The 21,361-nt window shown below is 33.7% G+C and overlaps 1 long non-coding RNA gene across 2 annotated transcripts in view; it reads right to left on the reverse strand.

The window, feature by feature from the left end:
• LOC145668073 (uncharacterized) overlaps positions 1-17,308 on the reverse strand; it is a 51,054-nt gene extending 33,746 nt beyond the window's left edge. The window contains exon 1 of one of the 2 annotated variants that reach the window (XR_014127967.1): positions 16,657-17,308. This is a non-coding gene — a long non-coding RNA (uncharacterized LOC145668073). Of the gene's footprint in view, positions 1-410; positions 503-16,656 lie in introns of those variants that run through there. The other variant, XR_014127966.1, reaches the window with a different exon arrangement.
• Between the last annotated feature and the right edge of the window lie 4,053 nt (positions 17,309-21,361).

The raw sequence follows: 21,361 nt of genomic DNA on the forward strand, positions 1-21,361 counted from the left end.
AGAATTTTTTTCAGGCATAACTGGGATAAGAGCAAAATTATGCCTATCAGAACAAAATTCAGAACAATATTTAAAAAATATTTTCCGGTATTAGATTCTAATGATATTTATCTCTTCCACTTATCTTCGCCCCCATTGCCTAGGGATCGCTAATCCCAGGTTGAGAAACCCTGCTTTAGACAATAGATCGCGTTTTATTTAGCATCGATACTTAAAAATAACCAGAGTTCAAATCAATCAATTTAGATTATTCTTGTTAACAAACTGAAACCCAAAATTCTAATAGATTAGAGTGATATCCTGCTTCCAAAGTTTCTATTCACTTCCATCAGGCGAATGTCTCGAATGCCATCTTAAATATGTGATTTAATTGTGGAACCAATTTATTCAGGTAAAGTTAACGTACTAACCTCCAATCACATCTCCTCTAATCTGGTAATTGCTGTGAGTACTGTTCCACACAACAGCTTCAGATCTCTAGTACACAAACACGTGATATCATATTCTTAGCAGATTACAGTAACACTATTATCTTATCTATGGAACCGCCTATCATTTATACAGTACGTATTTCTTATCCTTCCTTGAAGTGCAATTTCTCCCTCTGAACGTTATTATGGTTTACTGCTGCTAATACATATAGATAAACACTTCGGTATTTACCAATAAAAGCATCATATTTATTTAGATAGCAATTTCTTTCCTTTAAAATGAAATATAATGACTTTTCAATTAAATAAGCCAAGAATATTACTTGCTACTAGACGTCTGTTTCAGGCAACCTGATAGTAAACTCCCCTACCTCTTACCACTTCACTGTTGCCAACCCCGAAAAACAAAATTATCGATTTTCGTCTTTAAAACTATCGTATTCTGCAAAAAATTATCGTATATTCGTTACGAACGTAATAATTTTAGAAACATGTATAATACTACTAATAATAGCACTAAAATATAATAAGCTTACCTAGTACCCTTCAGTTTCGAACTACAAATCGGTGTTCACTAGCCTCGGTTGCACACAGATGCAATAAATAACATTTACATTTTTGTACAAAATGCCAGGAAAGTCCATCTGTAGCCTACTTGCAACAGAATTATATTTTCTCATCATTGTGTTGCACCCATCGGATGTGAAGCCTATTACTTTTCCAAGTGGAATAATACTATTTGTTAAAGTATTATATAGGAGCTCATAAACCAGTGGCACCTTCATGTGCAGTTTCCACATTTTTATCACAATAAATTTGTAACACTGCAAAATATTTTGTTTGTATTTTCGTATTATTTTCATTGAAATATCTCGCACAAACACGCATATTTTTTGTAGTCGAAATATTTGTAGACTCATCGACCATTAAGCTGAATTTTTGTTTCTGTAACGTCATTCAATTCCTTCAAATGACATTTACTAATGACATTTTTATCACACCCGTTGTCTTAGTTCTACATAATTGAATCTTGTTAGCAATTTTGGAATCAGAGAACGCACTTTTAATTACATGTATTACGTGATCTGGCGTATTCATAGAAATATTATGTTCGGCTACAGTTTATTTGCACATTCAAAAACAGCAAAGAAGTGTGCGTTCTAAAATTATCGTATATTCACCTATTATCGCAAGGGCATTATCGTATATCGTATTAAGGCTTAAATTATCGTATATCACGATAAATTATCGTATGGTTGACAACCCTGTACCACTTACTACTACAGAAGGGGAAAGCAAGTCGTTGACCTTCACAGGGAGGGAACATTTTGTAATAGTGCCCATGCACGGTCCACGATTTGTGCAAACAAGACTGTTTGTGCAAACAGTTTGACCGTGTATGGTACTGTATGAACTGTTTGCGCAAACATTTGTGCAAACTTTTTCAACATCGAACTCGTTCAAAAATTGTTTACACGAACATAATGTTTGAGCAAACACGTGGACCGTGTATGGGCATGTTTGTGCAAACACGAGCTTTATTTCCGAGTAAGAGGCCTAGTACAGACGCTTATTTCTTGCGGTATGACATCAATGAATAGGAATCAAGAATTCTGGAGAGAATTTATTGAACTTTATCGAAATTTACCTGAACTGTGGAAGATAAAGAGTGAAGATTATAAAAACAGGAATCTGAAAAATGCGGCATATGAGAAATTGGTGGATAAAATGAAGAAAATAGATTAGAAAGCGGATAGAGAGTCAGTGAGAAATAAAATCAATTTTCCAGTATTTCACCATATGTAGTTGAATCCATTCGTAAATAATTTTTATAGTTTACAGTCGAACTTATCTTAAGTTCGGATAAGACCGTTAGAGCGTCCCACTCTTAGATTGCAGTACAGAGTAATTGGAGCACGCTGTTATGAACGTTTTTGTCATTTTCATATGTGTATTCAAAGTAAATAAGAGAAGTGGAATTGCAAACGAAACCAACTTTTATTGTCAAAAATTGTCAGCATCTGAAACAGCATTAAGGACTACTATAAATGAATCAATTACAAAACTAATAACTTTTTATCACCAGGAATGAGGAGACTTATTATTAATAGATATTGGTCATATTATATATCTATATCTATATCTATCTATTTATCTATCTATCTATAGCTGCTTGAAAGTGGCTTATTTGCGGACTCGTAATTTATAGGTCTAAAAATAGTACTACGGCATAATAAATTATAGTAGGTACAGTGAATTGCGTAGAATTAACCAAAAAAGTAAAAGCCGACTAGTGTTTCATTGCAAAAATGTGCTATCAACTGAGAAAAATATGTCCCAAAGTGGTCTATTTGCCGACTATGAAAATCACAAAGAAAAGTGTTTTATTTTTAGAATATTGATGTTTGATAGGCATTAAAGAGCTGAAAGGAACAATTTAGTCTTTATCAACTATATTATCAACCTTCAAATAAAAAAGTTTGGATTTTTGGGACAAAAAAGTCAGTATGTTAGTCAAGAATGATGTTCGGTCATCACAGGGAAAAGTGAAAAAAATTGAATTTTTAAAATTTCTGATATTAACTGTTGTGAATATCTGTAATTGTTTAATGTGGTATTATTAGTCTTTAAAATAGGTTTTCCATCTTGATTGAGCGTTTAATATCCAAATATTTATTATAAACTGAAAAAAGTGGTCTATTTGCGGAAAAAAGAACCAGATTTCGCCAAAATCCGGAATAATCTAATTTTCTGTAAACGTTTAAAGAAAATAAGGTCTGAAACATATTTCCCTTTAGAGTGAGATTGTATTACATGACAATTTTTACTTCAATATTTTCATTAAAATGCTTAATAATGCACCTACAATAATTAAAGCTGCTTGTGGTCTATTTGCAGAATTCAGTGTCACGATCTCCTACCTGAAACCTTCATTGTCATTTGACCGGTGTTTTAAATCAAATATTTGAAACCGAGTGGAAGTTAATGGTGACATTCAATTTATGAACACGAATTCCTAATTGACATGAGAAAATGCACCATACGGTTCCTTTAAATCGTTACATGATTAATGTTCTTGCCCAATTGATGTTTTATTACGTGCTACTTAGTTTGCAACATTGTGTTTTTGTGGCCTAAATGCGGAGTAAGGCTGCCAACCTTGCACAGTAGATAAACTACGATATAACGATACACAATAGATAAAATTTTCGTATGTCGAACATGAATTAAACGTGCCACACGATGTTTTTTTTTACGAAATTAAAACTAGATTCCAATCATTTAAATATGGGAAAATACAATTATATTGCCAAAAAAGCAAAAATTATTTATCAACATTAGGGAGGAGATGCAGAAAATTACACAGACAGAGACGGAGTTTTCTTATCTTACAAGTTAGTCATACTTGATATTTGTGAGACTGCTTTCACATACATCTATAATGCTGCCTCCCCCCCCCCTGGACTCTCAAATTTCGAGTTGAAACTAAAGTCAACAGTTCGTTTTTTGTGTTGTTGGCTCTTTGGAAGAAACAATCGTTTGTTTCGATAAACATTAAGAGATATATACAAAACAAAGTTGGGGCAAATTCACACTAACTCCCTAACTTTCAAATTTCGATTCCAAACCAAAATCAATCTTTTGTTTTTGATTGTTTTGAAAAAAAAATAGTTTGTTTCGAAAAACTTCAGGAGATATTTGCAAAAGAAAGTTTGGGGCTTCTTTACATTGTCCTTTAGTTTCAAAATCCGACTCTAAACCAATATCAATCGTTTTCTTTTCATTTTTCATTGATTGTTTTGAATAAAGAAAAAAATATTTCGAAAAGTTTTAGACATATTTAAAAATAAATCTGGGACTAACTTCACACTGACCGCACTTTCAAATTTTGATTCGAAACCGAAACCAACCGTTTGTTTTTCAGTTGTTACTGATTCTATTTAAAGAAATAGTTTCTTTCGAAAATTATTAAGTATTGCTGTACATATAACAAAAACAATATGAGTCCGCTTCCAACGTTCATTGTCATAAAATGAAAACGGTATTATGTAGCAAGATGAGGTCATCTGTAATCAATTAAGCATCCCAAGAATATATTGGATCTCCACTCTAATATCTCTACTAAAACTAGAAGTGATATAAATTTTAACCACTTATGATTTCAATAATAATTGAAAAAAATATGCCATTAAAACTAAACACCACCACGTGGTGTATATGTGACACTTGTTTAATGTATAGAGAATGAAGCACTATTTTTATTCAGTCTTTGTTCCATCAAATAGTATTACTCTTTTTCTTCTCAACTTGTAATAAATAAAGCAATTTTAAAGCGTTATTATCTAATCTGTATTCGTTGTGTTTCACTTCTTACTATCAAAGTATAAAAGAAAGTAATGAAATACCGTATTGGTTTCTTACGGAATCTGTATCGTATCGGGTATTATTATTTGGCCTTTTCCTTTTAAAACTTTATCATAAAATATATATTCTACTTTCAATTGACATTAATTATTATGTTGTGTATCTAAACACTTGAAATTATATGAACTTCAAAGTCTGGACTCCCCTTGATGAACTTCTGCGTACGTTACCAATTGTGTTTCTCTTCACATTTTTTAACTACTTTCTGCTTTGAATGCAATTTGGAAGTGCAGGGCAAGCGTGAAGATGACCACCAACTTTATTATCAAAATATTTTAATTCTTTTCGATTTTCCTTCAAAACAATCATTAACACGCAAAAAACAAATGATTGAGCTTTTTTTAAACTGAAATTTGAAATTTAAAAGACTAGTATGAAGTTGGCCCACCCAACTTTATTTTGTAAATGGCACTTAATATTTTTCGATACAAACTATTTCCTCTTAAACTAATCAATAAGAAACGAAAAACAAACTTGACTTGAGCTTTGAATCGAAATTTAAAAGTAGAATAAGCAGTGTGAAGTGGCCCATCAAATGTATTCTGTAAATATCTCTTGTTGTTTTTCGATTTTTTCTTCAAAACAATCAACAACGATCGAGAAACAAACCACTTTCATCCAAACCACATCGTAACTATATTCTTATGTTTATCGAAACAAACTACCTTTCTTCAAAATAATCAATAACAAACCCATATCAAAGGACTGATTTTAGTTTTCAATCGAAATCTGTAAGTAGAGGAACCAGGCCAAATCTTTCCATATTAAAAATTTGTTTTGTAAATACATCTTTATGATATTCGAAATAAATATTTTTTTCTTCAAAACAATCAATAACAAAGGATTGGCTCTGGGTTTGGATCAAAACTTAAAAGTAGGGGAATTACAGTAAAAGAGTAAATATCTCTTCAAATTTTTGAAGGTAACTATTTTTTTCAAAAGAATCAATAACAAAAGAAAAACAAACGATTGGCTTGGATTTTGAATCAAAATTGAAATGTGAGAATCGAGAGTAAAGTTAGCTACACCCCAATCCAAAAGTTAACTACAGTCCAGTTTGTAAATATCTCAGTATGTTTATCTAAACAAACGATTTTTTCTTCAAAACAATCAATAACAAACGAGAAACAAACGATTGAGATAGGTTTTAAAACAAAATTTGAAAGTGGGGGACAGTGTGAAGTTTGCTTTATAAATATATCTTGAAGCTTTCTGAAACAAAAGATTTCTTTCTTCAAAAGAATCTATAACCAACAAAAAACATGTTATTGATTTTGGTTTTGAATCGAAATTTGATAGAAGGCCACTTCACACTGCCCCCACTAACTTAATTTTGTATATATATATACAGTAAAACCTGTCTTCAACGGACCCTTTATTAAACGGAAAACTGTCTTAAACGGAAATATTTCACGGTCCCATGAATTTTGGAGAACAAAACGTGTAAAACTCCCTTCATTAAGCGGAAACTGTGTTACGCGGACAACGGAAAGAAAAATAAACATTTAACGGAAAATTCTGTTCCGGACTACAGCGTTTAGATGTTTAGACATTCTGTGGGACATATACATTATACTGTTTGCGATAGAATGTTCGTTCTTTTGTTAAATATTTCCGGACAGTGTTGACCTTCCCCAACCACTACTCATATTCACCCCCCACAAATTGTCCTTAATCCCCGCATCTTAATCAAGAATCATAAGGAATGTCGGAAAGAAGAAAACGAGATAGAGGAAGAAGAGTAATACGATACCGAGTTCCAAGAAGAGTGTAGAATAAATACATATCAAAATGCTCTCAGAAGTTTAAAGGAACTGCAAAAATTTGCCTTACGGAAAAATGATTCTGATTCACTTAGTATAATTTCTCAGTTTAAAGTGTATGCAGAAAGTCAAGCAGCCAAGCAGCAATGTACACAGAAAATCCTGCTTGGCTCTTAGAAAAATAAAGAAAACGTGTGCATAGCAAATTTTGTATTCATTTTAATTTTTTTGTGTATTTATTCGTAGAAGAAAGAAGTACGAACAATGTACGTACAGCAATATATTTTGTCAGTATGCCCCTTTATAAGCATGTATTAAAAAAAAAAAGAAAAAAGAAAGAAAGGAAAGGTCTACCTCCACTAAGCGGAAACCTGACTTTAACGGAAATATTTGCAAGTCCCACTCGATTCCGCTAAAGACAGGTTTCACTGTATATATATATATATATATATATATATATATATATATATATATATATATATATATATATATGTGTGTGTGTGTGTGTGTGTGTGTGTATGTGTGTGTGTGTGTGTTTTCGAAACAAACGATTTATTATTCAAAACAATCAATTACAAACGAAAAACAAATGTTTGCAGGCCCGTATTTATAGATTGTGCGTTCCTGTGCTCTACATAATTTGCCACCCCCTCCCACACAACCTTATGATTGATGATTATGATATTGAGTTTAACGTCCCTTTCAGCAGCGATGTTACATGAGATGTGGACCTACTGAGTAACGTGAAATCCGAACCACACGAGCTCCCACCGGGAATCAAACCCGGGTGTCTCACGCCATAGGCGCGTACGCTAACCGCTTAGCCACGAAGGAGCTCCAATCAAACTTACGTCTCAAACAAGGAAACAAGCTTTGGTTTTGCAAACATACTAGCTCTTGTTAAGTAGCAGTTTAGGTACTACAACTTACAAACGTTACAACGTAATTTTAAATGTCCTAATTCTCTGAACGATGACTACGATGTGGTATTCTGTCCAAAGGTAGGTGTTTGACGCGAAGGTTCCTGGGCAAGCTGAACCTATGGATAGTGCCATTGCCTTCCATGGGATAATGATGACGTACCAAGGACGGGACCTACAGCTTAACTTGGGATCCGAATCAAAAGTGTCTCCATCGGGAATCGAACCCAGGACACTTTGATTACAAGGCAATGAGCTTAACCGCTCATTCATTGGGAACACATTCTCTCAATACTGGCATGTAATTTATTCATTTATGTTTTAATTTACTGTCCGGAGAAAATACATTCTATTAATTTCTAGAGAGAGAGAGTAGCCTACTAGAGATCTAATGGGGGCGTGATTTTGAAGCTGGGATTGGATGACATCCATCACTGAGACACCAATAATTATTGGTGATAACTGATAAGAAAAATAACTGTTTGCATTATTTACCATCAGCAATGGTTTAGTACCATCCATATTAATGATACAATAAGCTGTTTTTCTGCCTGTCTGTTGTAGCGCTTTTCAACTCGAGAACCATAATAGATAGAAAAATGAAATTTTAATGTTTTAAAGCTCTAAGAGAAATGATCAAAATGACTGTTCCAGGTTCTTAGGACACACTTGAACTGAGGTATGGGGGTGCAAAGTACCCATAAGAATAACATGGAGCATTTTTTTAAATAATCGAAAGCGACCAATAGAGTTGAATTCATAGTTTTTGAGGTTGATGAGATATTTTCTCGCGCTTGTGCGGGACTCTGCGAGTTGCTAGTTTTAAATGTTACTTTATTGTAAATCGTAAAAAATCCAAAATTTTGCAGTTCACTAAATTCCACCGCCCTGTGCTCGAGCAGAGAATAGCACTTACGTAAATACGGACCTGAATGTATGGCTTCGGTTCCGAATCAAAATTAGAAAGTTGCTGGTGGGCAATTCAAAAACGTCTTTCACATATTTGCTTTAGTTGTTATCAGGGCCTTATATATATGAATTTCGCTTTGATAGGTGTAATGTTACTGACTCAGCAATTGTTGGCCACTAATAATATATTTTTTTTAGCACCATAAATATTTATTTTTCCAGAATTTCTCGAAAAGTACATATAAGGTTTTATCCTCCCGCATGTCACTTTCTTAGGTTCAACTAGCTTTATCGATTGATATGATATGCATATCTCATCTTTGGACAACTATTGTACAATAATCTATTGTAGAATTTAAAGAGATAATATACGTAGTTGTTTTAGAAGTATATTAATACGAACATCGTATAAACCTTAAGTGTAGAAGTAGATTATTACAGAATGAATTACTGTAATATTTCCTGTAGTTATATTCTTCCATCAGTTTCAGAGTATACAGGAACGAAAGCTAGTTAAAAGAACAAAATATTCCTGTTAGGAATAATATTAATGTCAAATTCTTCCCTGCTAAAACGCATTGTAACGTACTTCATTATATAAAACATTTAGTAGCTCGTTTACGAGATTCTCCTTTTTGTTTAGTACATTACATTAGTTATAAATGTATATATATTAATAACTGCATATATATTATATTAATATTAATAATAATTATTCGATTTTGAGAAAATACAATGTAAAATTTTCTTAAGGAATTGCAATGATATCCCAGTTCGCCACTAAAATTTGCCAAGAATGGAAGGATGAATTTATACCTCATTTAAATAAATATGTTCCAGAATAACTTTCGTTTAAAAAATGTTGACGCAATATGGCGTATATTTTCTTTGAGCCCCTCTGGAAGGAGCTGAAATCATTGAAGTATAAAGATATTGATTACACAGCATCCGACGATTTAAAAAAATCCAAGATATCAGATAAATGTTAATCGATTTTGATAAAAGTTCTTTAGTTACTATTTTTTAAAGGGATTCTTCACAGTCTTTAGTGCTTGGGATCAGTTAGGAATAAATCGATGGCTTTATCCCTAGTATAGGGTAAATTCCCCCTAAAGGGGTGAAAGGTGGATCAAAGCAACCCCATTATGTAAACATACAAAACAATTTTTCAGGATAAGCTACACTATAACTTTCGTAATAATAATAAAATTGACTCAATATGGTACATAACTTTTTGAGGCTTCACAATCATCCCTACTACCTTAATTTAAAGTCAACCGAGAACTAGACACTGAAATTATCTCATTTCCCCGGTGTTCAAATAAATGAGTGTTCTACAATTACATACGTAACATTGTTCTATTTTGACATGTCAATAATAAGGGAGTGAATCCCTCTTGATTGTAAATAAAATATTTCCACGGCAATTTCATACGTCTCCTTTTTTTTATAAAACATATTGTGTATTTTGTTCGAGATTATAGACTTTCTCGTAGGGGTGTAGAACGAGAATATGGGAGGAAAGGGAGAACACAAGAAAACCCACGAACACAATGTTTTCTTTAGTTAACGTCTCACGTTATGCATCTAGATTAAGGGAGACGGTGATGATGATAATGAACGAAATTGTGGAATGAAGACGAGCGAGAACAGGAGAACCTCTTGAAATTTCGATGCACACACTTTTTGCCACCACAAAAATAACTTAATGAAAACCGGGATCGAACAGGGGACCCTATGCACCATAGATAAGCGCTTTACCATTGAGCATCTATAGTTGAGTTCTTTACCTATTTAACGAAAAATGGATTAAAGTACTGTATTAGAAATCTAAATTTATGTTGTCTATAAAAGTAATAAATTCTACATAACTTAAATATGTATATTGATAAATATGTTACATTAAAAAATACAGTAAAATTTCTGAATACAGTATTTCTTATAGTCACACGTTTAAAATGAACATTATGGTGTGAAATGCACTTGAATTATGTATATTTTTTAGAGTGCTTGTAGCACGTTGCAGTGCACTTGAATTTTCTATATCTAAGCATCACTTAATTTCTTATCTCAATTTTAAAAAAAGATCAATTCATCTTTAATTCATATGATTAATAAGCAAACAAGTTTCACTAACATAAACTATCGTCATTTAGAAATCCTAATCCAAGAATATCAGTGTCTTATAACTTTGAGAGTATTAAAAGATGACTATATTAACAAAACTGTATTGACGGGCTTCCATGATAACTTATTAAAAGGTACCAAGAAAATTCTGTCGCTTTTTGTGGAGATCTGTGTTCAATTGGCTCTCGCACCGTGAGTTGAACGCGGATGGAGATAATGCCAAGGTCACTTGTTGTTGTGGGTATATCCAACATAGTACCTGGCTGGGTATATATGTATATCCAACATACTACCTGGCTGTGGCAGTTCACTTACACCGTGAACTTGCTTAAGGACTGAGTGAGCATGGGACCTCCATAGAGCGTCATAAGTCCGTGTATGGTGTATGAGTTCAAACTCGGGTCAAACGCCGCTGCAGCGGGGCGGAAGATATACCAGGCCTTTGGTGAGAGTGTCGTGACTAAGCGGACAGTGCAGCGATGGTTTAACAAGTTTAAGGACGGTGACGAAACACTCGAAAACGCACCACGTGCCAGAAGACATGTACAAAATGAAGCTCATCAGCCATAAATTCAGGCGAACGGTTTCCAGACATACGAGGAACTGGAACTACAATTCAGTGTAAGTGGATAAAGCATTCGGCAGCACCTCCATCAACTTGGGAAGCACTACAAGTCGGGTCGATGGGTCCCACATGAATTGACTCCGGGCCAGAAGGCAACATGAGCAGACACATGTTTTTTTGTTTTCTCGTCTGAGGAAGGAGACATTTCTTGACAGGGTGTTGACATGTGATGAGAAGTGGGTCCTATACGAAGCTCCACGGCACCATCATCAGTGGTTAGCATCCCACGAACCGGTTTCAAAACAGCCGAAACTAGCACTGCACCGAAGAACGTCCTCCTGTGTGTTTGGTGGACTGCTTGCGGCTTCGTGCATCGGGATCTGTTACAAGCAGGTCAGAGCATCAATGTAACTGTGTATTGTCAGCAGTTGAACCGTGATAAAAAAAACCCTGGTCCCACAACAATATCATTAGGTCAAAAAAAATTCATTTCATTATTAATTATTATATTATCATTCTTCTATTCATTTATTAAATTATTATTCTCTATACTTATTACTCTATTAAAATATTAACATATTAGATTATTTAAATAATGCCGACAGGGCCTATAACTGTGAGAAGGAATTCCTCGAAGTGAGTTTAATAACTGCTTCATATGTCCAACTCGGATAAGTACTATAACTTTTCAGGGCTACTCTGTGCAGGAAAACAACATCTGCTTGTCCCCGATAATATTTCTCTTATTTCTATACTCTTGCGCTTTATTCATCTATATCATACTAGCAGCGTTCACCCCGCTTCGCTGCGGTCACCCCGGAACGCAATAAACTTTGTTACTTAGATAATTTTTACTTTTTCGCTTTCAAGTGATATGATAAAAACCATAGAAGATTGCAGTAAATCTTAACATTATATCGCCTGTCATTTATGTTAACCCGCCCCGCTTCGCTGCGGTCATCCCGGAAGTTTTCGCTTTCAAGTGATATGATAAAAACCATAGTAGATTGCAGTAAATGTTAACATTATATCGCCTGTCATTTATGTTAACCCGCCGAGTGACACGGTCATGCGGGTTGCATATAAATACGTTTATTTTTACCTATGATGAACTAACAAAGGATTTGTACGTTATGGACACTTGAATGGTCAATTATCTCAAGACACTGGTAATTAAAAATTAAAGTGATATGATAAAAACCATCTAGGGTCCAAATCCTAATAACCCCCCAAAAATAAAAGAAATTGGTTCAGCCGTATTAGCGTGATGAGGGAACAAAGGATTTGTGCGTTCTCTTTTATATAATAGATTTATCTACTTATTCTTTGAGTACTCTTAGCGCTTAATTATGCCTATAACTTCTTCTATAACTATATATTCGACGATGCATGCTATATTCTCTATAAATATTCACTATTTATTACTACTCTCTTATTCTTATTTATTCATTAATCTTTATTTATTATTTCACTCTTCTTCTCTATATTCACATTTATTATTATTAAGTCTATGTTATGTATCTATGCTTGCTTATTTCTCTTTACGTCTATTGTCTTTAATTGTCTACTTTCTCTAAAATCTATTCACTACTAAAATTTCCTTCTTCTCACTACTCACATTCCTAGAAAACAACTCTTTTCCTCTTTCCTTCCAGCTAATACAAATGAAAAGATTAAACTAGACAAATTCTTACATTATAAATACCAGAATATCACTATATTCTGCTTTTACTATTTTAGATGCACTCCTTACATCTATTACTATTCTATCCTAATTATTCTCTAGGATACCGAATTAATTACTCACTAATTTATCACTAGCTTAATTTTAATTTACACTAAGGGACTTGGCTAAAAATGAAGGATCTCTCCACACAAAAAAATTTGCACTGCTTTGCGCGTGATGTACGAGTCAACACCTGTGTCTCTTTTCAACAATCACGGAAGACTTATGTGGCTTGATAAATAAAATATTCTCATCGAAGTTTGGTAATCGCCCAATTCAACTCGAAGAGAATGGGATTTCCTTCCTGATTAGAGTTTCCCCTAATGAAAGGTTTCGCCTAATTTTCAGGGTTTCTTAATTTTACTTATGTCTAGCTTACATCTACTTCAATTGCATCATTCATTTCTTGTTTTTTTTCATTCTTGCCTTTTCTTACATCTAATTTCCTAACACAATACTAATAACAAAATCATTCATATTCTTTTTCTTTGTTTTTTTTCTTTCTCCATAGTCTTTCCTACTTTTATTCTATTTATTACGTCACTAAATTAAAAGTATATGCCATAAAGACATAATTCACTAAAAATAAATTGATAGTCAGATTTCTACTTCTTTATTACTAATAATAACACTACTATAAATTCACATATACGCGTATTTCCTTTATTACTAAAATAAATTTCTTAAAATTAAATCATTAACCTAAATAAGTACTTAAAACATTGATAATTACTAATATTCCTATCCTTACCCTATATATATATATATATATATATATATATATATATAATTTACTCTGTACAATTTTCTTATTTTATGTCTTCATCGTCTTTAACCAGATAACCATGGCGTTCGTTGTTTGAAGAATGAGGCAAAAGCCACTAAATCTAGTAATAACTTATCACTAGCTACTATGATTTTCGCTTGTTTTTCATACTGAGCTACAGTAGTAACAAAATCAGAAATTCTCACTGCCTGAGTACACATGAATTTATTTCTGAATCGATCTAGCCATTGATTTACCAATTCCTGACTAGCTCCACTAGTAAATAAGGCTTTATAACCTTATATTTTAATTGATCCTCCTTAATCGCAAAAAATACAGCATTGCGTATTAAAGTATTCCTTTCAGATATACCTGTTAGTATAGACAAATAGTGTCTCCTAAAACCTAACTCCACAAGATCGTCTACACTAAAATTCTTTTCAGAAAATTCAATTAAGTAGTAATTCTTATATCTACGTCCCAGAAAGTTACATCTGAACGTCTGTTCCTTAGTGTCGTTGTAGGTTGGATTATATTCAGTGAAGTGCTTTAGAACACCTAGATCTAAGCAATAATACCTCGACTTGCTAAACATAGTCGCGGGCTTCCCATTATCCTTTAGCACGGGATAATGAACCCTATGATTGTTCTTCAAAGATAACATTTTATGTTCTTAATGCAATTACCTACTAACTGAACAATGTATTGATTAATTTTAAGTCTAATATAAGTTATTTTTAATCTATAGCAAAATAACTGGTGTGATTTTATTATTATTTTCTGCTCTCCTTTCAACCTTGAGTCAGAGCAAAGAACTAGAACAGTTACTGACATACAATGAGCGTTCGTGTACCGTCGTCTCCGATCGGCAACATTCGTCTCTAATCGCTTGCGCGACAATCTTGCGTTCGCTATGCAGGATTCACACAGCTCGCTCTCTCTATGCATTCATGAATTTCTTACAAAATATTTCACTACGTTCATTCTTATTTTTACTACTATAAAATTGTATTAAATTATCACTAAATATGTCAGAAATATACTTGAATATTGTAGACAACACCACCATAAAATTACTGCGTTCTTTGAACGTTATTCGTTATACTAATTAAAATACCACTACAAACACATTACTATAATCCAGCCGAGAATCGAACTCGTGACTGTTACTCACTCCTTACTATTACACTTCATCGTAGAGAGGGTGGGAAGGGTGGGTTTTATTTACTAATATAACGTAATATCCTTTCATTTCAAAAATGGGTGGGCCGGGAGGGACTTAATTATTTACTAATGTACCGTACTTCACCGTACGTACTTTACACAAAATTTCTCTGAGAAAGACCCAGACCATCTCCGCCATGGTATGAATTACTAGGACCGCTACAATAGTCAAAATGACCTCACAGCATCTCCACTATGGGAGGGCTTAATTTCTGGATCCCAAAACTGGGATAAATACAAATACGAAACTTTTAAGTTCATTAGATTTATAACAATATATCTCTCATAATTAAGATTTTACTGTAAGATTTCGTGATGCTTTTAATGACGGATATTAGGAACGATTTGCCAGACGAGTATAGCAACGGTCGAGTATTGAGCCTTTGAGCCCTGAGTCGGTGTAACACATACCTGTTGGCTTTGGTGTTGTTCCAACGACGACCTGGTGTCGAACCTAGCTCCTCTATGATGATACTCCTGATTGCTGAACTGCGAGGACGAGCATTGAGGTATGAAATCCTCTCAATAGCTTATCTGGACGTGACGTTCTACGTTGTTAAAATAATGTAGTTTACGATGAATTTCCTTTCGCTGTCATCTGGCTGTCTGGCGATTTAAACTCAGTTCCCCAAGAACTCGATCACTAAGAACTGATCTGCAAATACTGATCAAATTGGCCTCCAAGGACTGATCCTCAAGACACCAAGGACTGATCCTGACAGATCTCCAAGGACTGATCCTCAAAACACCAAGGACTGATCCTGACAGATCTCCAAGGACTGATCCTGAACCTCTCTCATCCTCTGGTTTTGCTGAGCTTGGTCCAACCTCCGTCGTCTGCTTGTCGGCACGTGCGACCCCTTTTCACATGGAAAAACAAATTCCTTCCATGTGTCAAGACTCAAAAACTGCAACTCTCGACACACTCTGATTTCTCGATTCTAAGCAATTTCCGCATATCCGTGATTTCGTGAAATTTGTGAAATCTTACAGATTCTCTTTGTACAATGCATAGAATCTGGCTAATGCGAGAATAGACGCATTGTCTACATTTCCTTCCTACATTGCCAGACTCTCAACGAAGACATTCTTATTAACATTTATTTACGACAGACTGCTGACACTGGAATTAACAACATTGTGCAGCTTGCATTATATTTCATACATAACATTCAATCACCTTAACCTTAATATACGATTCTTGTAACGTAAACATTAAAATAAAATTGAAAATATACAAAATAATTAACTCGAAAAACGAGTGTTGCCACAATATATATATATATATATATATATATATATATATAGTGGACTCAGTGGTTAGAACAATCAAGTACTCCACTCTGCATATAATAGTGGTTAGAATAGAAATCGTGGGAGGGTCTGGATCATATCACGAACCAAAATGTATTCGAACCAAGGTAGCACTCACGCGTACCCACCATCCTTGATAAGCCCGCTTTATATCTGCAGAGTGTATATAAATACCGGTACTTAATTCTGATGGTTTCTGTCGTGATGCTTGTGAGAAACTTGGATAAAACGACTGAAAACAAAACAAACATATTAATAAATTTTACTCAAACAAGAATTATTGTACACTTCACATATACTTACGTGCACGTTTTATCAATATAAATTTTAATAAACCTGTTTCTATATATTTAGTATCTTTTAGTCCATTTTTATTGTATTTCAAAAATTAGAAATAATAGAAAAAAGAACTACGGGTTAATTTAAAAATGACATGATATTATTATTCCCAGCTTATGTTTAGCTTGGGAGTACGTGAACACTTACCACAAGTTGATTCATAAAGCACTTCACTGCACTGCACTTTAATTGTGGGGGGTTTAAGGGGAAATTTGGTGTTATTGCATTAAAAGGGAATCTAATTTCAGCTTCTTATTTAGACTAAGAATGGAAGGCTCCATCCTAGGTGTCTTGGCTTGCATATTCCATTATGAAATTTATGGTGAAATCAATATACATTCAATAAACTCATGTTCGCCGTGTGCTGTTGTTCTTTCAGGTTACTTAGAACTTCTTATGATGAATATTAATGTTATCAAATGCAAGGATTAAATTTTCCTATCAAACATAAACGAAGAGAACAGGCTTTTGCGGCGTGCATTCATGTCACTTCAGCTAATTTGCATAAATATAACACTTATTCACTTATCTTCGCTTAACCATTTGTTTTTCGAAGCTATGTCCACTTTCTAGAACTCGTTTATACTCTTAACTTCGTGGCACTACGAAAGATGACAATTTTCATTTTAGATTTCCATGGCGTTCAATTTGCCTTGCAGTTCATCGAGTCCATGATGCGTACGGGAATGCCTTCCTTCCCGCCTTCCATGTACAATGTTCATGTTCTTACGCCAATTCATGACAAAGAGCAACATTGAAAAATTGACGGAAAACATTCATTTGCAAGCAATATACACACTGACAGGTTTTATAGTTATTTGCCATTTAAAATAATGCAGTTAAAATATCAAAACAATAGAAATAAATGTCGATGACATTTGCTCTTAACGAACTAGTTTTTGAGGAATTACACCCACTTCACCACTTATTGTGTTCTGATCACATAATGAAAGTCACCACTGCAAAGTGTTGCCAACACATTGAAACAGACAGGACCATTATGTAAGGTTTGCGTCAACGTATAGTGTATATAGCCTAATTCCACTTCAGATAGGACTAACTGGGGAATTTAAAATGGAATGGGAGTGAGGGAGGACACTCGCTTACATATATGGCGCGCGGGAGGGACGATGATCTTCATCGAAGATTATCAGAATCCTGGAGTCTTGAAATTTTCCTCTTCTTAAAATTTACTTTTCCGGTTATTACTCCTCTTCTTTCTTGTACTATTAATATTTGATATACTATGGTTCACTAACACTTTACACAAACGTTAATGGGCTATTTGTTTTTATGGGCTATTCATTTTAAATGGGCTTTTTTGTACAAGTACAAGATAATATCTTTGCTCATAACACAATATTTTAATACAAATTGAATAACATTGATTATATATTATATTTTCATTTTATATCACCTACATATATATTTCCATATTATGTTTATTCATATTAAATGACCTATATAGTTTGTACACCATTACATATATCGTAAATTTTCAACCCTTTATTTGTATATGTAAATGTCTGACTCGTGTTATCATATCTTACACAAAACATTTTATTACATTACACTAACTATACTTAATTTTTGACACTTTATAAATTGCAAAGGTAAATATGTTATGCGTATACATACTTACTTATAACTAATTTTCAAAATAATTTTAATAATGTATTATTTTCATTATTCAAACATTTAAAATACAGCATTTGAACGACATTGTATCAACTTATTAGTTAACTTCAAATATAATGCAATAATATAGTAACATGAGAATACGAAATAAGTTTTCTTATTAGTAAATAATTTTTCAAAACACATTACATATTAAAAACTCTATTTTCAGCATAGCATTGAATAATATACGTTTGTCGAGATTTAATAATAATTTATGGGCGCATTTAAGATCCACAGCTAAATTTTTACAATGTAATAATTCAGTTGTGATTCTCTCTGACCACTCGACAGGGTCTGCCTTGCTAAATTTGGAAGATACCTAAACACAATGAATCATTTGTTTCCCTATCCCGAGATGAGGGCGTAACATAGAATACAAGGTTAAATCTAAAATAATAAAGAATGGAACTTAGCAAAATTGCTTACTCAGAGCTTTAAAGAAATATTATATTACCCAAAATATATAGGGGGAAGGGAACCTCATCTCAATGACTTGGCATACATCTTTACTAATTTTTCCATTACTTTGGAAAAGAAAATATCAACGGCGATCTGGAAATTGCATTGCGGGTCACAGATGCCTGCTTACATCATATTAAATAACCTTTTCTTACATTCCTTGGACTCGCTTATTCAATAACACATAAGGATTTTGTAGATTTACCAACGCAAATTCCAGTACATCGAATGAGCATAGATTTTTACAGTACACAAAATTCGTTTTTGTGTATTCGTTTGTTATTACTTCTTGACTGAACCCTTTGAGACAAACATACAGGTATTGTTGTTAATGCGTTGCAAAGAACAGTTTCTACACTACTTTCTATATCTGAATTTTTAAATTCACTTGATATTACATCGTGATACTTTTCAGAACTGTGTTTTACAGCTAAATCTAACCAAATCTTTCGAGTTTGTTTTGTAGGTTTCCACACCTTAAGTCGATCTACAGAATGCGAGCCAATTGATTTACCAGTTAAAGAATCTAACAATTCGAACACCTTTTCTGAATTTGATGGTTTATTCACACAAAGATAGGGTCCCTTAAACACATTAAAGAATTTCGAAATTTTCTTATCTGTTGCGGAACTTAAGTTTGTCTGTTTAAAAAAAAACTAAACCATTCACCTGTATTTTGTGTTTATTCTCCTGTTGTGAGTTGTACCTCTCATTTCGCTTTCGAATCACTTCTCTTCTTTTAAAATCTGCCACTACCAAATTATTGTCCCAACTTTCATTATCATTTTCACTTGTATCATTCGTAAAAATACCAAAATGTTCGAAGACAGGTTTTTCAGCCTGAATGTTCAAATGTAAACTAGCTGGACTCGCGCCAAGACTACTTGATATAGAATAATTCAATAGCACAACAACTTGCGGTATGAATTTCTCCCACAAAACAATCTAAATTACCTGTTCGTTTCCCGATGGATTCTCTCGACTGCGTTCGAGGCCGGATGGTACGGCGTTGTATAGAACATTTTAACACCATATTCTTCTATTTTCTGCTTGAAGTTTTTAGAAATGAAACAACTACCATTGTCCGCCAATATAGCCGAAGGTATTCCTAGATGCATAAAATACAATGATTTCAAGCATTTAACTACACACTTTGTAGTACCATTCCGAATCGGATAAAGAACAAGGTAGCGAGTAAAAACGTCCAAAACTGAAAGTATAAATTTACATATTGAAGATGGCACGAGGGGTCCAATGATATCAATTGAAATCAATCTCCTAGGGCCTTTCACCTGTATGGTTTCTAAATGTCTAGCTGGGGTCTAGTATCGACTTTAGTTCGTTTACACTCGAGACAGTCATTAATATAGTTCATCACGTCTCGCCGCATTGATTTCCAATAACAAATTTCACTGATAAAATTTACCGTTCTTTCACATCCGAAATGTCCACGATTATTATGCATTTCTTCAATTACCAAATTTACTAAAGAAGGTGGGATGCAAATCCTCCAACTGTTAGGAAAATGAAAGTTTTTATACAACAAAATTCCGTTTTCCAGTTTATAGAATTTCTCTATGTTTCTATTTTGCATATTACTGTAAGGGTCGTTCGGTTTCTCAAAAATTTAATAATTGTATTGTATTCAGGATGTTCTTTTTGTTTTTCGGTTAAATCTCCTGGTGTGAGATTCCTGAAAAATGAAGGGAGGACTTCTAAATTGTTTATGTCCAAAATTTCAGTAGGAGGGGCCAAAACTATTCTTGACAATGCATCACTGGCAACATTCTCATTCCCCGAAATATGCTTTATTTCTAAATCAAATCCCTGTAGTTCAAGACTCCACCGAGCCAAACGAGAGTTCAATGGCGAATTTTATTTAAAAACACTAATGAGTTATGGTCTGTGTAAACTTTCACATGGTGGCCATATAACAAATGTCCCCACTTGCGTATTGCTGTTACAATCGCATACACCTCTAAATCGGTGATAGTGAAATTTCGCTGTGCACTATTCAGAGTCTTACTGTAAAAACCAAGTATGTGTTTTTCACCATTGACTTCTTGTAATAATATACTTCCAACTGCTACTAACGAGCTATCAGTCACTAAACAAAAATCGTGATCTAACAACGAATGATTTAACAACACTTCTTCTACTAAGGATTCTTTTAACTTAACAAAACATCTACCTCGTCAGTCCAAATCCACCTTTTATTCTTTTTCAAAAGTTCAAACAACGGATTGGCTAGATGAGCGAAATGATGTACGAATTTGGAACACCACTAAAACAAACCTAATACTCGCTTTAGTTCCTTTACATTTTTGGGATTTGGCAATGTTCGAATTGTTTCGACGCATGATGGATTCTTTTTCACGCCTTCAGGTGTGACTACGAAACCAAGAAATTGAAATCTTGTATTGCAAAATGAAGATTTCTTTACATTTACAGTCATGTTAGCCTCTTGTAATTTAGTAAACAACAAGTCAAAATTTCTAACTGTTCATCAAAAGAAAAAGTTGGTACTGAAATATCAATATACGTGACTAATTTATCAAATAATGGATGACCTAACAGAGCCAAAAGACAAGCCATTAATTCTACACCTCCATTTGCATATCCAAAAGGGATAGATGTAAATCTATACATCTTTCCATTCCACGAGAACGCTGTGTAATCTCTACAATTTTCAGAAATTGGGACTTGTGTATAG

The sequence above is a fragment of the Thermobia domestica genome, chromosome 13 (assembly GCF_964235325.1).
Source record: "Thermobia domestica chromosome 13, izTheDome1.hap1.1, whole genome shotgun sequence".
Lineage (NCBI taxonomy): Eukaryota > Metazoa > Arthropoda > Insecta > Zygentoma > Lepismatidae > Thermobia > Thermobia domestica.